We start from the raw sequence: 5725 nt of genomic DNA, 5'->3' as shown, positions 1-5725 counted from the left end.
CCAGACTCTAGACCAACCAACCCACAGACTCTAGACCACCAAGCCCCCCAGACTCTAGACCAACCAACCCCCCCAGACTCTGGACCAACCAACCCCCCAGACTGTAGACCAACCTACCCTTTGGTATCTGTACAGTCTTGTCTAAAAACTCACATCTTTAGTTTTTAACTCATGTTTGGTTTGAGTTCCATCAAAAGGTTGAAATTGTGAAACTTTCTTGTTTTCATCTTATTTTTTATACTTGTGGATATTTAATTTTGGCTTTTTGAATTTTTTATTGCAGATTTTTGTATCTGTTCTTAACCTCCTAGTAAAGCCTGTTAGTTAGTGTGGTTTTAAACGTGCTAAAGCTGCCATGATGCCAGCAGGATGAACGGATATGTGACAAGAATAGAAAAGGTCTTGGGACAGAAAGCTGAGCTGAAAGGGTTTTCTCTGTGAGGACCAGGATGAACAGGATTAGAAATAAGTAGAGGGCAGCTACGTTTGAGCAGTGAAAAATCAGAGATTGTTGTAAATTAGGAGAAGWGAAAGCCCTCAGAGAAGCTCTGTGGATGTGCTGAAGGAAGATATGAAGATGGTGGAACAGTGAAGGATCAGCTGTAGAGAGCCCTGAAGGGAGACAAAAGTCCTTTAGGTTGTCTGTTAAAGAATCAGTCCATCCTGAAAAAAGAACAACTAAATGAATATAAGACAGAAGTTAATCTGATGTTCAGGCCCAGGATGGAAAGATCTGTCTGAATCTGAATGCAGGCAAAAGGAACAAACCTTTTGTAAAACCTTAATGTTGAAGTTATCAGTTTATCAGCCTGTATTTTTGTGGAAATATCATTCTTTATCATTTTAATTTAAAACTAATTTTTTCTCTCTTTCTCTCTACAGAAGACTTTCTACAACTTCTCCTGGTCAAGCCTTAGACTGACTGATTGGTTCTGGCCCCACCCTCCTGAGACTCTGCCATGTCTTCAAACATCAACATTTCCCTGGAAAACCCGTACGGTCAGGTGACCATCCCACGGGCGAAGCTCCGCTCTTCTGTTGACATGGGAGCAACAGTTATAGCCAATCCAATGGCTTTAAACAGCCAGAACCCATATGCTGAGAAGAGCTCCGCCCCCCCACCATATATGGTCAAAGAGGATGAAGGAGGGCAGGAGGAGATTGGCTGCTGCCGTGCGTGCTGCTACCGCTGCCGCAGGAGGAAGTGACATCATCATAACAGGAGKACTGTGATTGGCTCAGTTTCAGGGTCTCTTCACCATCAAGGGCCAATCGTGCTTTTAATGACCTGCAAGCAATCCCACCCTGCAAGACCAGGACTCCAAGAACCTATACAGGACTGAAGAGATCCAGAACACACCTGACCTCCAAGAGCTTTACAGAACCTGGAAACTCTGAAGAACCTGAGGAACCTGAAGAACCTGAGGAACCTGTGGAACCTGAAGAACCTGAGGACTCTGGGAAATGTGAGGATTCTGAGGAACCAGAATAGTATGAGGAAATTGAGGGCTTTGTGGACTTGGGGGCTCTGCAAACCAGGGGACTGACCAACCTGACGGTTCTGATGAAGCTGGGGGCTTTGATGACTTAGTGGACTTCCAAGAACCTGAAACTCAGTGGACACTGGAGACTTGGAGGAACCTGTTGCTGCCATTGTAAACATTTTGTTTTAGAGCTTTGATGTTCTTTTGATCTTTTTGTGTTTTAGATTTTAAATCATATTTATATAATGTTAGAAACTTTATGTCAAACATTTTTTCATTTGACTTTGTGTTTAATAAATAAAATAAGTTTATTTGACTGCAGAGAAAAACAACATGTTTTTAACTTTGGACTAAATGTTGGAAATGTTTTTTTTTTCATTTGAATAAAAACATTAAAATGCTAAAAGTCTTGAATAGAGCTTTATCAAGTCCCATCAGACTCCAAAGTGCTTTACACCAGGGGCGGAGCCAGGGGGTGTCCAGGCCCACCACAGACAAATCATTGACCACCCTGCTGTCCACGCCCCGCCACAGAGAAACAACATTTAGGGTGTAATAATCCTCCTGAACAGTTGGTGGCAGTGTTTAAACATCACCAAGCTGAAGAAGAGGAAGGACAAGAAGTGATAAGTTTTCTTTATAAACAGAACATTTGTCTGTAATCTGACTCATGGTGTCAACCTTTGGACTTATAGTGACTAATTATTTTATTTTTTCTCAATATAACAGTGTCATTTGGTGTTCTGAAGGCTGCATGATGCTCTGTTTGGTTCTGAGTCACTAAATCAGAAAAGTGAAACACCCTGTAAATTCATCGTTGACGTCCTGAATCAGTTTTTCCACGACGTTAATTAAAAGTTGCTCCGTTAACTTTAGAGCTCCTACCGAACGTTTTCCTCCGTCCACCTGCTCCTGTGTTCAGGAGACAGACGTGGGTTAACGGATCATTTTCTGCTTTGCTGCTGGTGCTTGGCTGTTTGTTTGTTTGTTTGTTTGTTTGTTGAATCTTTTCAATTTATTTATTTGTTTATTTTATTTTAAAAATTATTCTTTTCATTTAAAAACAAAACAAATGCTATAAATACAACACATAATATTACAAAACACAACTAAAATGAAAGGTAGCAGAAAGAAGAAAATATCTTATTAATATCTGCTCTTTTAAAAAAAATCTAACAACAATAATCTCCAAATAACAAAACATAAAAACTTCAACTCCTTCTCAAACAACAGTTCTTATGAATGCACATTATACAAATTCATATTTCTTCAACAATCTAACTTTTATCATTCTCTTAAATAAATGTACTGAGACAGCATTTTTATAATCACTTTCCAGATTATTCCACAATCTTATTCCTTATTTACTGGATTATCTACCTTTGCACGGTTCTACTTCTAGTCCTAAATCACCTTGATTTAGTTTGTTCTTATTGGGACTGTGCTTAAAACATCTTTTATTTTTCAACACTTCTTGGTTTATTTGTGTTTTCTGGGATCTTGTAGCCCTCGCTAACGTTTGCTTAGCATCATGGCTACTTCTTGGAGCTCGGCCTTCCTCGCTCCGTCTGTGAGATGTTTAGTTCCTCCCCTGCCTCTTTTAGTGGCGGCAACATTTGTATTAAATGTGGACTAATGGCAGCTTTAGAGGCGAGGCTGTCTGAATTAGAAGCTCGGCTTCACGTTGTTGAGAAGCCAACAGCTAGCCAGGCTAGCACTGAGCCATTGAGAGAAGCCTCTCCTGTTAGCGGTCCCTCGATGGATCCTGTGAGGCCACCGCCCCGAACTAGCAGGGTGACGGCCCAGAAAAAGCCTAGTGTTAAAGCTAAACCTCCCGACCATCAAACCGTTGATGTTTATAATCTCTTCTCCCCACTCAGCGACACTCCGGTCGACAAACAGACCCTGGTTATTGGCAGCTCTATGGTCCAAAACGTGGATTTAGGGACTCCAGTGACCATGATTAAATGTATTCCTGGAGCCAGAGCGGGCGTCCTCTGAAGCTACTAGCTAATGCTAATTCTAGGTACAGTAGGGTCGTGATTCATGTCAGTGGAAATGACTCTAGGTTACATCAATCAGAGGTTACTAAGATTAACGTTGCTTCGGTCTGAAATTTTGCAAAGACTATGTCAGACTGTAGTTTTCTCTGGCCCCCTCCCTAACCTGACCAGTGATGACATGTTTAGTCGTATGTCTTCATTTAACCACTGGACATCCAAGTGGTGTTCTGAAAACAATGTCAGCTACGTGGATAACTGGAGTTSTTTCTGGGGAAACCTGGTCTGATGCAGAGAGATGTCCTCCATCCCACCCTGACTGGAGCTGCTCTCCTCTCTAAGRMTCCAGCTGACTTTGTTGACGACAGAACTTATTGACAATCCAGGGTCCAGACTAGGAAGCAGAGCTGTAGTGTTACACACCTCTCTGCTGCTTCTCCTTTATTACCCACCCAAACCCCCATTAACATTGTGTCAGCCCCACTGTAGCGTTTTCCTCCCTCAATTTATGATTTTTGATGGACACAACTAATGACTGTTTGGTGAAAGGAGTCAGATATATTTTTCAGACTTCTGTTAAGGCCTGACCCTTTGTGCTTTAAATTAGCATATCAACCGTTACCATGGCGCCTCAGAAGACCACTGAAAGAATTTACATTGTCACATTCCTGTTTCCAACCCCCATAAGGACAAGCTATTTACTTTTCTTCAAAGAAAAGGGGGTAGGGTCATAACANTATCAGGTTTTAGAGAAAGCAGGTGGTCATAATGTTATGGCTAAATGTTACCTTAATTAGTTCTTTTATTCTAACCTGTGATTGTTAAGATGAACGTGACTGTCCAAGTTTAWATCAGCTGACAGTTAAACTCAGGTTCATCTGATCTGGTTAAGTTAAACTTTATCAAGTTTCCTGTCAGACCCTGAAGTGAACAGCCACAACAGACCAACTGTCACATTTTACACAAACCTCAGACCCAACAAACTCTCAGAACCCGGCTGGACCCGGCTGGACCGGACTGGGTCTCGGTGTTTTCGGGTCTCAGAACTTTTATTTTAGTGAGTGACTGAAGCTAAGCTAACGTTAGCCGCTCAGCTTCATTCAAAACAACTAAAACTGCAGCTAGCATGCTAACAGATAGCTGAAGTTTCTTCAGATTAAAGCTAGCCCTCAGCCCGTCCGGAACCAGCTGCTGCTCTCAGCCCGTTCAGGATGAGGGCTGGGACTTCTGGTTGTTTGTTTCCTCCTTCATGATGCTTTCTGCTGGATTCACGGACCTGGAAGCGGGTTGATCCGGCAGGAGAGCTGCCGACTTTTCACCGAGGTCCTCTGCGGCCTGCCTCCCGACTCATGTCCCCCTCTGCCCGGGGTTTTTCTCCTCCGTTCCCGGTTTCTGCTCCTGCCGTCCAGCTGCACAGCTAACGGCTAACAGGCTAACAGGGAGGGGCTTCCGCGGGAAACGGAAATGGAGTGGAGGACGGGAGGGGAGGGGGCGTCGGATGAGGGGGGAGCAAAGACAAAAACAACCCAGTTTCACTGCGTCAAAACAAACAAACAAACAAACAAACACCATGGAAACCTGATAATTTTACAGGACTACTGTAAAACTGTACAGAACCTTGTGGAACAGAACCTTCTACATGGTTCTACAGAGAAACTGGACTTCTGAGTACCTGAAGGGTCTCCATGAGGAGCTCCCAGTTCTAACCTGAGACGTGGAGCAGAAGTCCAGTTTCTTTGTTCAAATAAAAACAAACCCAGATTAGCTGTGTCCAGGTGAGCTYACCTCCTGCAGGCCTCTGCAGCTCAGGGTTTGATTGGTTACAACTTTGTGGGCGTGGTTATCTCAGCCAGAAGTGGGTTTCTGTCATGTTGCTGAAAGTGGTTCAATCCTAGATGCCGATTGTTAAATTAGCAAAACAACACAGAAAAACAACATTAGCATCTTTCCATCTCTGCCGTCAACAAGAAAAACAAGTTTCCTCCTCGATTACTCGTTCTACAACATGAGCCTCTTTTCCAMCTTCACACACATCATCAGCCATGTTTTTATTCCATTTCAATTTGAATTTTGAGCTAATTTAAAAAATCACAAAAAGGAAAAAAACACAACTCAAACGTGTTTAACATGTTTGAGTTGCACAGAAAACAGGTTCAACATCTCCTGGGTTCATTTAAGAGATCTAAGGTCTAAAACAGGTTCAACATCTGGGTTCATTTAAGAGATCTAAGGTCTAAAACA

At 42.6% G+C, this 5725-nt stretch overlaps 1 protein-coding gene and 1 long non-coding RNA gene across 2 annotated transcripts in view; one reads left to right on the top strand and one right to left on the bottom strand.

Moving 5' to 3' along the window:
* LOC106534586 (uncharacterized) overlaps window positions 1-1483 on the top strand; it is a 10467-nt gene extending 8984 nt beyond the window's left edge. Inside the window, exon 2 of the long non-coding RNA XR_001312364.1 lies at window positions 883-1483. This is a non-coding gene — a long non-coding RNA (uncharacterized LOC106534586). The remainder of the gene's footprint in view (window positions 1-882) is intronic.
* fer (fer (fps/fes related) tyrosine kinase) overlaps window positions 1-5027 on the bottom strand; it is a gene marked incomplete in the record, with an annotated part of 41331 nt that extends 36304 nt beyond the window's left edge. Inside the window, 1 exon segment of the mRNA XM_014031274.1 lies at window positions 4761-5027.
* Window positions 5028-5725: the final 698 nt, after the last annotated feature.

The sequence above is a fragment of the Austrofundulus limnaeus genome, unplaced genomic scaffold (assembly GCF_001266775.1).
Source record: "Austrofundulus limnaeus strain Quisiro unplaced genomic scaffold, Austrofundulus_limnaeus-1.0 Scaffold1215, whole genome shotgun sequence".
Classification (NCBI taxonomy): Eukaryota; Metazoa; Chordata; class Actinopteri; order Cyprinodontiformes; family Rivulidae; genus Austrofundulus; species Austrofundulus limnaeus.
Note: the sequence above shows the minus strand (reverse complement) of the source record. Positions and strands in the feature narration are given on the sequence as shown.